This window comes from Rhineura floridana, chromosome 3, assembly GCF_030035675.1.
Source record: "Rhineura floridana isolate rRhiFlo1 chromosome 3, rRhiFlo1.hap2, whole genome shotgun sequence".
NCBI lineage: Eukaryota > Metazoa > Chordata > Lepidosauria > Squamata > Rhineuridae > Rhineura > Rhineura floridana.
In genome coordinates this window covers 36,845,170-36,863,258 of record NC_084482.1, presented here as the reverse complement: position 1 = coordinate 36,863,258, position 18,089 = coordinate 36,845,170, and the positions used below count along the sequence as shown (strand labels likewise).

The 18,089-nt window shown below is 41.6% G+C and overlaps 1 protein-coding gene across 1 annotated transcript in view; it reads right to left on the bottom strand.

Annotated features, from left to right (window-relative positions):
* ANKFN1 (ankyrin repeat and fibronectin type III domain containing 1) overlaps positions 1-18,089 on the bottom strand; it is a 275,663-nt gene that overhangs the window by 162,812 nt on the left and 94,762 nt on the right. The window contains exon 2 of the mRNA XM_061615322.1: positions 6,604-6,711. The gene's annotated coding sequence lies outside the window, so the exon portion shown is untranslated. The remainder of the gene's footprint in view (positions 1-6,603; positions 6,712-18,089) is intronic.

Here is an 18,089-nt window from a genome sequence, read left to right as displayed (position 1 = left end):
TTGCTATAGGGCGGTTTAAAAGTGTAATTAAAAAAAAAAATCTTTTTAAAGTTAAAAGGGCTTCCTGTCAAAATAAAGGACTTCACAAGAGCAGCTCATCTGGTGGGGCAGTGCCACAACGCTAGCTCCCTGACAGCAGTGTCACTGCTGCGTATCAGGAGAGGGAGTGGTGGGGAGGTTGGAGCTTAGCAGACACACTGGAGAAGCCAATCAGGCCCAAACCTCCCTGCCGCTTTCTCCCTCACCCTCCCATTACACAGCAGCGCATCTGCCCCACTGCACAAGCTGCTTCTGCTTCTCCTTCAGGGGTGGGCTCAGGGGTGCTGCATGATGTTGGGAGTGGGCTAGCAGTGTAGCCCTCCTGACCCTTTAATCATACAAAGCCCCTTCACACTAGTAACACTTGAAATGGGCAGCAGTCTGCTTGATGTTTGCTGTCTTTAGACCCTGCCTCCCTGCCCTCTCTGTAGGCTCAATTGCCATCAACATTCTATCAGTTCACAGGTTCCTGCCAGGCAGGGTTTGTTGTTTTGTTTGTTTCATTTTGAATTGTCATTTTCTTTTAATTGACAAATGTATGTACTTCTCAATACCTAGGGCATCCCTCAAGTATATAGAAGCCATTGTTTTTATTTAGCTTCCAAACTGATAGGCACTCAGCCACCCAATTCCACTATTAGAAGGAATAATGATGGATATTTATTGCTTTACTAATTATATCCGTGTAGTCTCAAGATATTGAGGCTATGCAGCCCCCTTTCCTGCAAAAAAGTGTTGTGTAATATATGCACCCTTGGAGAGATCACTTGTGATGAAAAATGCAACTTCTGGAGTATGGTCTTGGCTGACGTGCTCTCTGTGGTGCATTATGAAAAAATATTTTGTTATAAAGGGCAATCCAAGCAATTTGCCTCTAGACAACCCATTGTATCTATTCATAAATCCATCTTCAGCTCATGAAATCATGCCTTTTAACCACCATCTACTTACTCTAGAGTAAATGAAATGAAGTCCCATTGCAATCAAAGGGAATTCTCTAAAGTTACTTAAATGTAACTTGATTGTGCACTGGAAGCTTTTGTTTTGTCAGTCTCAGCTTTAAACCAGATGAGATCTGGAGGTTGATGAAACATGCCCAAATATATGAGGGGTGAGGAACGACAACATAATTCAAAATGAAAACAAACGCATTCTCTTTTCTGTTTACATTCACAAAATCTCTGAAGGCCTATATTATGATTCTGAACATTTGGAACTGGCAACCATGGAAAGGAAAAATTTTGGATGCCCGTGTCAATTTAACAATGCCAAGAAGAATAATTTCCAAAGCTCAGTCTCTGCAGGGACTCAAAAGCTATGAAGTAATGTACTTTTTTCTTTAAAAAAATTGTCCTGCTTCTACAGATGCCTAATCTACACCCCGACACATCCCTCTCTTCTTCAGAACTGATTTCTGGAAGGCCCATACCCTAGTGGTAGAGCACATGCTTTTCCTACAGAAGGTCCTAATTTCAATCCCCAGCATCGCAGGTAGGGATGGAAAAGACCCCTGCCTGAAACCCTGGAGAGCCACTTTGAGTTAGTGAGCTAGAAGGACCTATAGCCTGACCCAATAGAAGGCAGCGCCTATTTCCCTAAAGGGTAGCTCAGCATCAACAGGCTCTTCTGAGCTAACAGTTAGAGACCTCTGTAGCCCTATTACTCCATTTTGATTTCTACAGCTGAACGTGGTCTGATAACATGTGGAGTTGTTGTGTTAGATATTTTAACAGGCACAAAAAGGTACCACAGATTCTCACTGGAGAATCCCCAACCTTGAAGTCAAAGCTTACTAAAAGTCAAACAAGGAATTCTGTGCGAGCACCTCTTTATTTGGGTTGAGACATCATAGCACATTCAACTAGAAAGTCCCATTGAAAAGTATCTTATTTCAATGTGCCTTAGGCAGGAGCATTTTCAAGGGGACTGTGTGTTTTGTTGTTGATGGCTACGCACGTAATGCTTAGCACTTATCTAACAACTCTTATGTCAGGGTTAGCCCATGTGGTGCACCTCCAGATGTTGCAACTCCTACTGCTATCCGCTCCAGCGAGCACAGCCAGGGATGACGGGAATTATAGTTCAGCAATATCTGGAGGGCATCATGTTGGCTATCCCTGTTTTACATGTTCAAAACATTTCATGTGCAATAGCTTACAACAGCCATGATCTCCACACGGTGGACAAAAAGCTGAGACAATTGTGGTTTGCTTAAGACAACCTAGCAAGCTTGCAGATGAAGTAAGACTTCAGCCCGGGACTTTTCCACTCACAACTCACACTCTTTGCCGCTATACTACACAACTCTTCTTCTAATTGAGTCTTCTCACTATTCCTTGATAGGGCTTCTATGTCTACTTTTCTCCTGCCCAGACTGTCAAATAACAACCATGTCTTCTGTGGGTTCTGTTTAGCACCCAGCACAGTTCTGTTAGTATGTTAGGCTGGACAGATGTAGTGGAGGTTATTTGCCTATATCTTTGGTTTTCTGTCTTATATCTCTGCTTTTTCCAAATGCCATTTTAGAAAATTATTTTGTGGGAGCTAGAACCCATCCAGAGCCTTACAGGATTCATTTGATGATGTGTTTTATTATGTTGTGGTGGATTATTGTGTGGTTTGCTTTTATGCCTAGTATCTTGCCCTGGTATCTGTACAGATAAAACCAGGCTATTTATTTTAAATGAATGAATAAAAAGAAGGCTACACCAAAAATGTGGATTTGACTAGTCCATCATGAAACAGGACCATCTAGAATAGGGAAGGCCAATTTCTTAAATATCATGTTAACTTCTTCTGAGTTGCTATAGACTTTAGAACACTAAACTTTAGAACTTTGTTCAGTGATTCCTTCACACTCATGTCCTCAGCTCAAATGGGCTTACTCTAGTACCCAGGAGGGTTGAGCTTGGTCCTAGGGATGGATGCATTTTCAGTTTCACTTTCGCTGAGTTCCACATTTTTCCTATCTTAAGTTCAGTTTGCCACATTCCTGCATCAGTTAAAAAAAATGTCCTCACACACAAAAAATCAGCATTTTAATTAACATTTCTCCTAAATAACATTTTCAATTCAATTTTGCCAACTGTCTATATTTTTGCAAGCAATTTCCTGTACTATAATGCATTTTAAAAAAATCATTTTTGTTATTGTATGCATTTTAATGCACTCTTTCCTCATTTTTGTTCAGTTTTTTTTGGTTGGAGAACTGCCTTGCAACATTCAGAGAAAGGTGAATTTCAAAGGATACATGCGCTTCGGTTCACATACTGTTTCAGGAAGTGTGAATAAGGTAAGTTTGCATTAGAATACGAGCTGGACCAAATTTCTTCCTCGTTTAGTCCCCTGAGAGAATGCATACTACTAATCAGGGTGTAGGGTAGCCAATCAGAATGAAGAAAGAGGTTGTTCTGATAGGAAAAGGAAGTGACTTCTCCAAGAATGGAGAACTTTGTGTCACCTTGAACTGCCTACCTCCCACAATTTCCATGCTTTGAGGGGTGGGGAGAGGGGTACTGCTAGGGAAAATCATTTTGAGAACAAGATGTCAACCCCCCCCCCTTGGGTTATCTTTGCTCTAAAACAAACAACTCTTTCCCCAGAATTACCAAGCTGCAAGGAGAATTTGCAACTCAGCTGCTGGTCTCTTTTGAATATTTAAGAAAAAAACATGAGTGGGAAGGTGTGAGAGTGGCAATGAGGGAGAAGAACATACTGGAGGGTCTAGTTTTAATTTCTCTGGGAATATCGCCTGATACACAGCCTTTGGCATAGCCTATATATCGTAACAACCCCCATAAGAAAGCCACTTGTAGAACACCCTCCCTCATATGGCAGCTGTGGTTTACTATGTGGGATTGTGACTATTTTGTACCAGCCGTGGATATTTGTGGCTGCCGATGGTAGCCAACAATCAGTGGCTACTCAGCATAATGGCTTTGTTCTATCCCCACTGTTGGAGGCACTTTGCTCCTGAGTACCAGTTGCTGGAGACTGCAGGAGGGGAGAGTGCTCTTGGCACTCAGGTCCTGGCTGCTATGAGAACAGGATGCTGGAAAAGATGAACTGTTGGCCTGATCCAGCAGGGCTCTTCTTATGTTTGTATGTGGTGTGGAGGTTCTGCACAGGATGACCTCAGGTGGAAAGGAGGGCTATAAGAAGCCACTGCATGGGGTTTATTTCAAGCAACTTCCAGGTGAAAGCTGCCTTCAAGGAGGCCTGGGAGGTGGGGGGATCCCTCCACTTGATGGAACAAGCCATATGGCAGAACCCTTCTGTAGCTGGGTTCATAGGCAAAAGGAAATTGAATGCCTTCCTTTCTATAGATATTACCCCCGCAGTCTTGAAAACTGGCAGCAACATTCCCCTTGGGACTGCAGAGCAGGAAAGAAGTACCCTCTGGCCCCACTCGTCAGCCAGGGGGACCCAAGGGCAGCTGAGTTGTTCTCTCCCTCCCTCTGTTTTATGATCACAACCTGTTGTGTGCTGTCTTGAGAATCATGCGATTAAAGGAGTTAAATAAATATTAAATAATAAACAATTCAAGCAGCTGCCTGCCTGAGAACGCCACAGGATGGTGCCTAACAAATCCTTTGTGCAGATGGAGCTCATGCATCTCACTGTGGGTAGGAAGAGCCATAGCTTGGAGGCAGAGTATCTGTTTTGCATGCAGAAGGTCCCAGGTTCAGTCTCCAGCATATCCAGGTAGGACTGAGAATGTTGTCTGTCGGAAAAGCTGGAGAGCCACTGCCAGTCAGTGTAGTCAATACTAAGCTAGATGGACCAGAGTTCCGATTCGGTATAAGGTAGCTTCCTGTGTTCTTCCAATGTCACTTATGCTTCCTCAGTCAGCATATGCAGCAGTGGTGGCCTTAAGCTTTGCATGTAATAGTGCTTTCCCCATAACTTCTCAGTGACACCACTTGCTGTTACTTCTCTCTTCACTAAAGCCATCCCCAGAGATTCTTCCATCTTCATCTTGGTTTTGTCCCTCACAATGCCTGCTTCTCAAGAACATAGGAAAAGTCCTGATGGATCAGGCCAAAGACCTATCTAGTCCAGCATCTTGTCCCCACAGTGGCCAATCAGATTCTTATGAAAGCCTACAGGCAGGACCTGTGTACTTGTGTTCCCCAGCAATTCAGAGACATCCAGCCTCTTGCCTTGTAGCCACTAGCTAGACTGCTCCTGCTTCCCTCACTTGCCCAGGCTGGTCCATGTCACCTGGCTACCTATGCAAGAGACAGTGTGCTGTAATGATTAGTGTGTCAGGTTAGGACCTGGGAGACCAAGGTTCAAATCCTCACTCAGCCATGAAGCCCACGGGGTGGCCTTGGACAAGTCACTGTCTCTCAGACTAATCTACCTCACAGGGTTGTTGTAAGAATAAAATGGAGAGGGGGAAAACCTTGTATACCGCCTTGAGCTCCTTGTAGGAAAGGTGGGATATATGTTATAAGTAAATAAATGCCCCAAAGCAGTTTCTTCTTTCAACTGCTTCTGTTTCCTAACCGAACCATCCGGGAGCCTCATGTGGTTTCACCAACCACGCTGGAGCCATGGCTCCCCTTGTTCTGTAGCATGAATTATAACTGCTTGCTGGAACTGAAACCTGGCAGGACTTCTTTGCAAACGCTGACCATAGTCGACGCTAGGTGGTGCAGTGAGCCAATGCTCTGGAGGGCTGTCATCTCTGGAGACCTCAGATAATAGCCAGCTCGGGTCACAGCTTAAAAGAGGTGATCTGGGCATAGTCCCTAGCAGCTCCTCATGCTCATTACCAGGCTTCATGGTACCCAGTGCAGTTTATCAGAGCCACTCAAAGGATCAAATCACTGGAACATCTGCAGAACTCAGCAGGAGGGCACACATTCCGGTTGCTCACATGCTAATTGCATTTAGCTGCCCGCACTCTTGGTGCCTTTCCCTTTTGTCAAGAATTAATACCCACAATGGCAACAACAGGCTGATAATGACTGTAAGTATTGCAGTAGCTTGACTGTTGCACAAACCTTACACTTCCAGGGGTAGGGTGGGGACCCTTACTGCATTCTGCAGTTCCCATCATTATTACTGTAACTGAGCACAAATCAGTAAGTCTCCCGATCCTCATGCATGCTGTTTAGCACAAAGCATGCATGTGAGACATTGTTCAGCCCTGCACGGCATTATATGTTCATGAATATGTGGTTCTTAAGGAAGATGTAGTATGTGAGTGTGCATTTGCAGGAGTGCAAGCTGTAACCTAACCTCTACATACCTCTGTCTTCCACACAATGAACAACCAGTATAGTTTCCTAACTCAAGATTGTGGAGGGGAAATCCTAAATGTCATGTATGCAATGAATGATGTGCCAGTCCTAAATATACATACACATACACCTGCATAGTACAACTCAAGTGCGCACACAAAATTCTCAGCTTCTTAGGAAGGTTTCTTGTAAGATACATGCACAACAGGTAGGAGGACATCACGGAACATTTTTGCATCTATTTGCCAGATGTTTTCTCTCTCCCCCCTTTAAGCTAGAAGATGTGCACGCTAGAGAATTAAATTTCACTCACCACTTTAGAAGGAGGAGGCTGAAGAGGAGCAAGTTGGTGCCAGTTATCCACTATTTTCATTCAATAAAAATCACATTGGTTTCTTTTGCATGTTGTTGTGTGGTGAAGCTTCCAGGCAGAGAGAGAGAGGGGGGGGAGAGAGAAAGAGAGAAAAAGTGAATTCTTCCCTTTACTGAGTGATATATAGATAGATTCACGGTGAGCAGCAGCCGAAGTTGAAGATCACTCTTATAAAAGCTTTATGCAAAACATAAAGCAAACAAAGGAACAGAGAGAGACAAAAATCACTAGCAGCAACACGAGGCAATATCCAGATCAACACAAATGGATTCTTTAATACTTTCTGCCCTCTTAGCACAGTAGCTAATATACCCGTTATCCAAGAGCCTTGTTTTATGTTGTCAAGGGAGCCTCTAGCTATATGATGCGATATGCTGTTATCCTGTTGTGTCTCGCAGATCTGATCAGAGAGAGAGAGAGAGAGAGAGAGAGAGAGAGAGAAATCGATGTCCAGAGTAAACAAAATCAGAATTGTAAGCAACTGTCACTCATACTGATCAAATAGGCACTAGAGGAGCCATTTAAAAAACCACAATTAGTTTTATGTAAAATCCTTAAGACGGAAACAAATCTGAGCCCATCATTTGGTCCCGCGGTTCATGGTCACATGTGATGAAGTGATCTCTCCTTTGCTAGGCTTTCAGTTCCACTGTTTGCAATCACAGCAACAAAAGCAACAACCACATCCATAGCTCTGGGACATCTGCAAGATCATAGGAAAGCTCCCAGCCAGCACTAAACACATTACCATTCAAAAGGTTATGAAATCTGCTCACACATAAACCAAAACAGTGCAGCTCCAATTATGCTTAGATTTAAACTGTACCAAATCTTAATGCACATCTTTTGCAGTATTTTGAACTATGTAATCCAAAAAGGCTTTCATCAAATGTGCAATTTTAAACATTTTATTAAATGGATTCTCCCAGACTTATAAACATACAGAATACTAAAATTACAGTAATGTGTTTCATCTAAGATAAATATGATTGAACACCACACTATGCATTCCTGGTTCATTTCAGCCAACTGTAAGAGTCCTGTTAAGCACCTAGCAACAGAACAAAATTAAGAGTGCCATTAGGACATGCATTTCAGATCCTGCCATTTTCAATTGTCTGCAACATTGTTTATAATGCTCCTGTGTATTTTCTCTAGTTCAGATATGCAAGACAACAGATGCACTCATCAGTTATGTGGAATTATTTGGATAAAGGCTGAGATCCTATGCAATACTGAGCAACCCCACCGCATTAGTTTTCAGTGTCTTCTGAAACAACTCCAGCAAATACTCAGCATTACTTAATGTGGATTAATAATTCCTTAATACATGTTAATTATCATGTCAAACACTCAAATCAAGGTGTCTAAAAAAGACAGAGGAGAGAGTTTTCAGTTAACACTTATTAGTATACTGGGGATCTACAGTGTGATTATGATATACAGATGTGTGGCAGTTATCCTGGACAGATTTGTGTGAAACGTAAGTGGTCAATTTTGCATATGTAGAGCTAGTGAAGATAATGCAGCCTATCATTATACAGCAGGTGTGGGGAATCTTTGACCCTCCAGATGTTGCTAAACTACAGCTCCCATCAGCCCCAGCAAGCATGGCCAATGGCCAGGGATGATGGGAGTTGTAGTTCAGCAACATCTGGTGGGTCAAACGTTCCTCACACTTCTTATGCAGGCTGATTTGACCAGACAAGGATGCACTTCAGAATCTCAGAACTGTGACCATATGAAGCCTGAATGTTTTGGGTAACATTACAAGTTATCACATGAAGGCTGAAATTATAACTCGACTTACTTGGGAGTAGTAATGACTGAGAAATTCAATTCAGTTAGCATTTCAAGCTGAATCTATCAAATTCACACTTTCTGAAACAATAAGAGAACCAAAACATAGCCATCCTTTGAAATTCGCACTTATCCAAATTTTGCAATGGAGTTTACCAACCAAACAATGTTTACCATGTTTTCAAAAATGCATATGTTAGGGGAAAGCAGGCCCGGTACCAGTGGATGGCCAGGTTGGGCACTGGCCAAGGGCACCTGTGACGCAGTGTTGGGTTGAGTGAGAGCACCACCGTCCCAGGAATCCCCCCATGCAGGTGGCATAGGCTTAATTAGGGAGGGCTGGTGGGTGGGCTTATTTAAGTCCACACTGCCTGCATTGTGAGGCAGTGTTGGGGAGCATGACGACACTGGCAGTCTGGTGCCCAAAGGCCCATTTATGCCTGGTGCTGCCCCTGTGGGAAAGTGTGCATAAAAATTAATGTATGAGCGAAAATAACATACAAAAATGCATTATAAGATGAGAAATTGCTTGCAAACATGTGTACAGTAGTCAAAACTGCCTACAAAAATGTTTATTAGGGAAAATTCCCAATAAAATTCTGGAGAATTTTCATTTTTTTAAAAAAAATCCCAAATTGCTGCAGAAATGTGAAGAACTGAATTTAAGGTTGGAAAAATGAGAAACTGGCAGATCTTTCCATCCCTACTTGGAGGTAAACTGCACTGAATTCAATAGGACTTAATTCTGAGAAGACATTCTGAGGATTGGACTGTAAATCTCTTCCCTTTCTCTTCCGTGTCATTTGTCCAACCCTATCCACCAATTCCCATCACCACCTGCCTCTCGCTCCTGCAAGTTTCTACACAACTGTTCCACCATCACCAAAATCCAGATAAATAAGAGTAAATTATTCAGGAATAACTTATTCATGACCACTTATTTGTTACCTCTTATTGTGTCCAGGCATCCTGCTTTTCACATTGCCCTGGTGATATAGTTGTCTCCAAGTTACTTAAGAAACTGTTTATGTTAGAGGCTGTCTGGAAGAGAAGCCGTAAGTGAGAGGCAATTTCCTCATTTAAGTCTATCTAGGGTTGGGCTTATGACATCTGGCCAGGGTTGGCACCAGGCATGACTGGGCCCTTGGACACCAACCTGCCCCAGGCCTACAGCACCATAGCCCAACCCCACCTGCAAGCGACATGGGGCTAATAAGCCTGCCCACCTATGTGTCCCACCACCTCTCCCGTCCCTGTGAATGAAGCATGCCTGCCATCAACCAAGATGGTGGCAGGGGTGTCAGCTCCTTAGGGAAGCCCCTGCCACCAAATTGGTTGATGGCAGGCATGTGCGCACAGTGCACATGTCATTCACAAGGAGAGGTTGGTGGGGCATGCATGCAGGCTGATTGAAGCCCGCATTGACTTTAGGGGGGGTGCCCGAGAGCTTCCTCTCTGCGATCTGTGGCAGAGTCGGGAGCCAACGCTGCCATGGATCACAGAACGGGAGTGCTACGCTCTCACCCTAAGGAGGGGTCCTCAGCCAGGGCCTGGCCTAGCTACTGTCTGGTGCCAGCCCTGGATCTGGCTGAGCAAACAGCTTCTTTGGGTTTCAGAATGAAACAAAGAACCCACCTTTGACCCTGCTCCCAAAATTGATTGAGCCAACTCCTTCATCACTCCTCTTCTTTTCTGACTTCCACTGCCACAATTCAGTATCCATGGTAAGGTTGGAGGAGAAATTCAATTCAGTTCACGTTTAAAGGTGAACCTCCCAAATGCACACTGTCTGAAACAATAGGTGAACTGAAGCATAGCCATTCTTTGAAATTTGCACTTTTCCAAATTTTTTAAGTTTTCTTTTCCAGCCAAGTAATTTGTACAAAAATGAATATACTGCAGTTAAGTGTGCATAAAAATGCATATGCTAGTTAAAATAACATACAGAGGTACATTATATTGGAGGAAATTGCGTTGCAAATGGTAAAACTGCATACAAACATTGTATACTAGGAGAAATTTGCACCAAAATGCTAATGAATTTTTAGGAGGATTTTTGTTTTTAAAATGCAAATAGATGTGGAAATGTGATGACCTGAACTTAAGATTGGAAAAATGAGACACTGAGAGAAACCAAATTTAACAGATTCACCCATCCCTAGTTCTTGGTGTTTATTTCTGTACGTTCTGCCCTCACTGATGCTGCAACCATCTTGGATGCAATATTGCCCAGCTGTTAGTAAATAAACAAATACACAGTAAACAAATCTGGTGACAACCACAGAGGTGGGAAACAAAGCTAGGAACATTGCCTAACTAGAACTGCCTTCTACCACTTACATAGGCCAAGCTAACTGGAGGCTGGAGACAGCCAATTTATATCCTACACCTTTCCTGGCTAGAGAAAAGCACAGTCCCTGCAATGGTGTTGTGATGCAGGAGCAGTCACCCCTCTGCCTCACTGGGAATGGAAGGCAACTTTCATTTTCACTTGTTTTGTATGGGCCAGCTCAGCTGTTCACATCTAGAAGTCTTCTGATGGCTATTGGCAGCAAGACTGGTTGAGAAGCATTTGGGAAGTGAGGACGTGTACTGTGGCTTACCACCCTCCTATTCATGTAGTGGCCCTCTGTTGAAAACCAGTAAGATTTTACGCATCTTTAAAAAAGAATAGCTGCCAGCAGGTGGCTAGGAGGAATTTTAACATCTTAATATTGGTTTCACTATATGCTGGGGGAGGCATATAGTGCACACACTAGTGGTCTCCACGTGTGAGTTGTGCAACAGAGCTACCCACACAGAATCGTGGCTCTGCTTCTGTGAAAATAAAATTGGTTGTGATTTTTTTCTTCTTAACGGAAGTGGAGCTTTGGTGTTTGATCTTGCATGAATGAGTTTGTGGGTCCCACTTATTCTGGTAACATAAGTAGATCACTTGTATAAACAGGGTTTTCCTCTTTAAGCAGCCCACAATATCTTTGAAACCAACTCTGAGTCTGCTTTTCAGCAGATTTGAAGCCAACTGGCCTGGTTCTGAGTTATGCAAGTGTTTTTTAGGTAATGGTGGTCTTATCTGAGGCCCATGCAGGGTTGTAGCAGCAACTGAAAATCTGCCATGAAGTAGCCAGGAAGGCAAGACACGAACCACATTTACATCACAGGTTACCAGCTTTTCCCAACCAGTGTGCCTCCAGGTGTTGTTGGACCACAACTCCCATCAGCCTCAGTCAGCATTGCCAATGGTCAGGAAAGATGGGAATTGTGGTCCAACAACATCTGGAGGCACACTGGTTGGGAAAGGCTGGGTTAGACTGATAGCTTTCTACTGGCGTCGTGAAAAAATATACAGTTTTCCATCCCTATTTATCAGTGGCTACCAAAAAAAAAAAATTCTAAATTGGGGAGAGGCCAATCTCATGAGACCTTTAATTTATATACTGTATCCCTGATGTATAAATATAATTATATTTCTATACCTATGTGTTGAAGTCATACTGACCTGTGGTATGCATGTTTAAATCTTTAATGCCCTTGTATTTTTAGGTATGTTCGCACATGCGAACAGCCTCCACATATTCCTTCCTGATCTTCCTTGGGTACAAAGATCACATGACAAAGAGTATTTTGTGAAGCAGCAATCCATAGTTATACTCTTACTTTAATTTTTGTGTTCAAAGCATTTCCAAATTCAGCACAGTGACAATTTGGGTAGGATAACATGAAGGTTGTTTGAATGTACGAAACACACCTGTATGACTGTTATGGGAGAAAAACAACAATTCTCTGTACTATATAATGGCTTAATAGTACAAACAGGTGCAAACATACATACAACATAGTTCGGAGGGTTCAGCTATGCAAAGCCCCCAAATATCCCCTGGTCTCACAGGTGCTGATTTGAAAATTCAGCAAAGCATACAGTGAATGTGCAAAATTTAGCAAATGTTGATATTCAGATATGAATTCTGTCAAGTCCAGGAAGAAATGTCCACTTTTTGATCATACACCAGAGAATACTGACAATCAGTTAGGTGACTATGTCAATTTTTTACCAATGAATCTGAGTTTTTGGACATTCATGAAAGTTGATGTGAAATTATTAATATTCATATTTTTTTAAAGAAAAACCAAGCCTTTCCTAATGTCTTGTATTCACTTGTATTCTTCTTGGAAAACTGACACTCCACAAATGAATAGCCTATATAGGATACCTGTATTGACTATGACATGAGTAATTCTGAATGTCCTTGCTGTATGAACATTTGGAAAACCTGCCTGGCTGTTTAAGAAAAATCATGGAAGACTCTGACATGGAATTGATAATGATCTTACTGATACCACCAAATATAGAATTGACCTTAAAATGGAAATTCTCTAAAACCTCAACAGTACAGGATTGGATTCATAGTTTGCCATGTATCTCACCTAGTCAAACTGACAGCAAGAATGTCCAGAGGAAGACAAAGCACCAATCTTGTTCTGCCAACTATGAGTGTTATTTATTCAGTCTAGGTCTCCTTTCATTGGTATACTGCTTCAGTTATCTTGCCTTTGTAATTACATTCAAGATGGTCGTAAAAAAAACAAAAACCTGAAAGCAGCCCAGGGCTTTCAAAATGCCCAGCCTTCTTTCTCCACTCGCATCTGGGCCTGTCCCAGTAGAAACTGCTGTCGTTGGAATATTCCAGTTTGCCATCAGCAATAGCATTCCACAGAACACAGCAGCAAAGTAATCACCTTTCTTTAATGAAACTGGCCACCTACCGGGGGTTGAAGCGACCACAAATTGTTTTGCTGTTACTGCTGTACCCTCCCCCTGCAAGTGTTCAAAATTATGCATTTTACAAAACAAATCAGATGGTGGACAATGTGTGCTTAGCAAGTCTCTCAGTTTTAATTTAGGGCAATTTCCAGGCTTTGAAAAGTGATCTAAGCCATTTGTGCTGCTGCTGAGTGTATTTACAAGGAAAAGGACTTGTTTTGTGCTTATCATTTGTTTGTGTGTTTTTATTATTACTTGCAGCACATTACATTTTACAAAGTTGTACAAAGTTATATGTGGCACAAAGCAGTGCTTGTTATCCCATCATGCTATGAAATAAAACTGGTCTGGAAGCGAGGTGTTCCACACGGCCCAATCTCTGAGCAGTGAGAGACTTCCAGGGGTTCCAGCTCTTACCCAGGGTTTGGTTTCCTTGGAATGAAGGTGACTGGAGGCTGTAGTGTCTTTTTGATATATGGTTTTATTTACACACATATATAACCTGAGCATAAGATGGAAGCGGCTCACAGCATTAGCACCCCAACAGATCTTGTTTCCTCTTCAGGTTTCTAGAAAGGCTCCCCAAAGCCATGGCTTGGTGTTCTACACAGGGAGCAAGTCTCTTGTCTTTTTCAGCTCACCAGGTCTACCTCAGACTCACACTAAAAATACAGGCTTTCTCCTGGCACTACCCAGGTGAGAGGGGAGGGCTACCTTCCTGAAAGAGCATCATCCTAGTTGCTCCTATGGCTACACATCTGCTCTTGATGTGATGTCTAAGTCTTTAGACATATAGATTGGATACTTAACAGTCTTGGCCAGAACCCATTACCCTAGTTTGCCCAGTTCAACAGATCCCTTTACTACAAACTCCATCTCTACAGACACAGAATTACAGGCTTGGAGGATACCCACAGACATCATCCATACCAACCCCCCAATCCTAAAAGGGGGAAATGGTAGTAGCTAGGTGCAGGTTACCTGAAATCCTTAGTTAATGACTAAGGTCACACCTATATAAAGATGGTTTAGTCTGCAATCTTAAACACCAGTGGTTCCCAAACCCTTTACCCCCCATGGACCACTTGAAAACTGCTGATGGTCTTGGTGGACCACTTAATGATTTTTCTGCCTGTTGTAGCACTTGTAATGCAATATTAGATATTGTATGATGTTTATTTCCATTTTTATTGCTTCTTTTATTTCTTATATCATATTTTATAGTATTACAATTTGCATTTCATGCAACTGAACTATAATACAATATAAGAAATAAAAAAGCAATTAAAATACAATTTAAAATGGATGTTAATAAGGATATACAACAAAACACCACACTGAAGTCTGTGGACCACTGGTTATCTATGGACTACAGTCTGGGAACCCCTGCTATATACATTAACTTCCTAGAAAGTCCCATTGATCTCAGTGAGACTTGCTTCTGAGTAGACATGTGGAGGATTGAATATAGGCTTTGATATTTTGATGTGCTTGCATTATGTCTTTAAACCCCAGAACCTCTGTGAGACCATTCTAATGTCAGCCCAGGTGGATCACATGGGAATTGTAGGCTGAAACCACACAAGGAAAGGATGCACAAAACCTCTCACAAAAGGTACTTTTATGTTCTCTGTTTCCAATTTTGTATTAAGGTGCTAAACTGGGAGAGAGGGATACTCCCCAGTGGATGTGCCCTAATATCAGTCAAAGTAATGTTTATTGTGCTAGCCATAAGCCATGACAAATACTGTACAAAACTTTAATATTGAATATAAACAAAGACATAGAAAATATACATAATAAAAATTAACAAGCAGAGTCTCCCTGGCAGTTAATTGCTATGTAGTCTAATTCTTTTTTTCTGATCTTTTTTGCCGCAAGGGCAAAAAGAGCCACCTTGTGGGTCACGTAGCTGTTAACATCACTCAGGAGATATAAGGTCTCCTCCAGGGAGTTCCCATTTCCCTGGGACAACAAAGGTTTAATAAATCTCTCTCTTGGGTGATCGTAAAGAGGGCATCTTAACATGTAATGCACAATATCCTCCACCTCTCCTAGATCACAAATGCACAGTCTTCTTTCAAATGGCACTTTCTGATAACGACCATCCAGTACCGCTGTAGGCATAACTTGGAACCGAAGTTCCATGAAAGCAATTCTTAAGGGGGCTAGCCTTAATTTAGTCAGATAACAAGCTCTAAAATGTTCTGTTTTCACTAATGCAAAATAAGTAGAAAATCTGGATATTTTGATTAGACACAGATCTCTTTTAGCGTCTATCCAAAGGAGCCAGTCCCTTAGGTGTCTTTTTTCTATGTCCACGAGATATTTTAGCTCGGGAAGATGGTAGCTATTTAAGAGGTTATGGGACATTAACTTCCAGTTATGGTTATTTTCTAACTCCTTATAACACAAAGTTGGTAAACGTTCCGTTATCAAAGAAGCAATTCGCTTAAAATAATTCAAGCGGAGCCACACAGCTTTTATCTTTATAGATGGCCAGCCAGTTTCTGTTCTCAAGAAAGCTGCAGGTGTTCCTGGGGGTAAGGAGTATAGTTTTCTAAAGAATTTATTCTGCACTATTTCCAGGGTTGTGATCACATTCGTATCTGCTCCCCATACCTCTACCCCATAGAGCATTTGTGTGACTACTTTACTGCCAAAGATCTTTAAGGCAGGTTCGATCAATTGTCCACCCTTATTATAATAAAATTTCATTAAGGCTCCAATTGTTCTCTCTGCTTTCAGCTTAATCATCTCACTATGCCGTTTCCACGAAAGGGACTCGCTGAAAACTATCCCTAAATATCTGAATGAGCGGACTTGTTCTAAGACCTGTTGATCCAAACACCATTTATACCTTGGATTACGTTTGCCAAAGACCATAATTTTAGACTTAGAGTAGTTTATCAATAGATTCTCATTTTTACAGTAAGTGCTGAATGAGTCAAGGAGGTTTTTAAGGCCCAAACGAGAAAGAGAAATAAGTACCAAGTCATCTGCATACATTAAAATAAAAATCTTTCTATTGCTAATTGCTGGTGCAGGCGAATCTACTCGAGCTAACCATGGGACCAGATCATTGATATAAATATTAAAAAGAGTGGGAGCCAAAATGCATCCCTGCTTCACCCCTCGTGTAGTTTTCAAAGCTTCAGTTAATGCACCCTTTAAGCCAATTCTGATCCTCAGTTCTGTGTTGCTATACAACTCTTGAATCAACTGTAAAAGTCTACGATCCATCTCAATGCTTTGTAATTTCTCCCATAGTCTGGATCTGTTGATTGAGTCAAAAGCTGCAGTGAGGTCAATAAAGGCAGCATACAGATGTCTTCTGTTCTTAGTGTATTTCGCTATAATATGATTTAAGACAAAGCATTGGTCAATCGTGCTGTAACCTCTTCTAAACCCTGCTTGTTCTTCCTGGATAATCAAATTATCTTGCAGCCAATCAGTTAGTTTTTGCAGTAAATATCGAGCATATATTTTTGAGGGGATGTCTAACAAACTGATTGGACGATAGTTTTGTGGGTCATTTCTATCCCCTTTTTTATAGATTGGAAATATTATGCTTGTTTTCCATCCGCGAGGCATTTGACCAGAGCTGTTGATTGTGGTGAATAATCCAACCAGGATGGGTATCCACCAGTCTACATTTTCTGTAAAGAGTTCTGGGGGAAGCATATCTTCTCCTGGTGCTTTTTTAGTTTTCAAGGATGCAATAAGCGTCTTTATCTCATGTGTAGTTACTGGATGCCACTCAGGTAAGTTATCAAAGTTTTTAGATATCTCAATCTCTGCACTATCATTAGGTTGACCACCAAATAAGTTAGTAAAGTGCTTAATCCAGGAAGAAGCAGGGACTGCAGCCTCCGAGGTAGATCTTATTTCCTTTAATCCTCGTGCAACCAGCTCCCAGAATTTACCTTCATTGCGTTCCCTTACTGTTTGTTCCAATTCTTGCCACTGAGTTTTTATATATACCCCTTTCTTATTTTTAAGTAAACTTTTATATTCCGTCCTACATTTAATTAACTCTTCCGTTTTCTCTTTTGAAGGTTTCTTACAGGATTCTCTGATTTTTTTTTTTAATACTTTCTTAGCCTTCTTACACTCTGCATCAAACCAGCCGTGTTGGAATATCTGTTTACTTTTATCTTTAGTTGTTATTAAACAAGGTCTAAGTTCAGTAACTATTTGCTGGAAAATATCTATATGATTCGCTGAGTTATCCCCAAATTGTTGTCGCCTGCTCATCAGAAAATTGTTTTGTAGTTTTTGCTGGATGTTACTACTTAATTTGTTAGACCATTTCAGTCTCCTTTCGCCCAGCATTTCCCCGGTAAGATTAGTTGTATCTGTTATTGGCATCCGTTCCAACAAGGGATTTAAAGTCACCACTAAGGGGAGATGATCGCTTTCTGTTCTTCCAAGAATTTCAAAAGCACTTACTAAAGGGAAAAGTGAGACTGAAACCATTATATGATCGATAACACTGGCACCCAAATTGCTCAGATAGGTATAATAACCTTCAGTTATGTCCAGTGGACTCCCATGCAGCGAATATAAATTTTGATGGTATATAAATTCTAAGAATTTAAGACCTTGTTGATTGTATTTGCTGTCCATCGAGGTGTGGGGAGTTAGAAAGATCTCTTCCAGATCTAAACCGAAGGGATGAAAGAAACCTTCTGAAATTGCCCCAATTCGGGCATTAAAATCCCCGCAGATTAGAATATATGCTTGCAGGAACTTCTGATCTATCTGTTCCAGTAAAGATACTAAATCCTTCCATATCTTGGTAACGGTTACAGGGTTGTTAGACGGTGGAAAATATGTGTTTATGCAGAAGAAGGGGACTCCA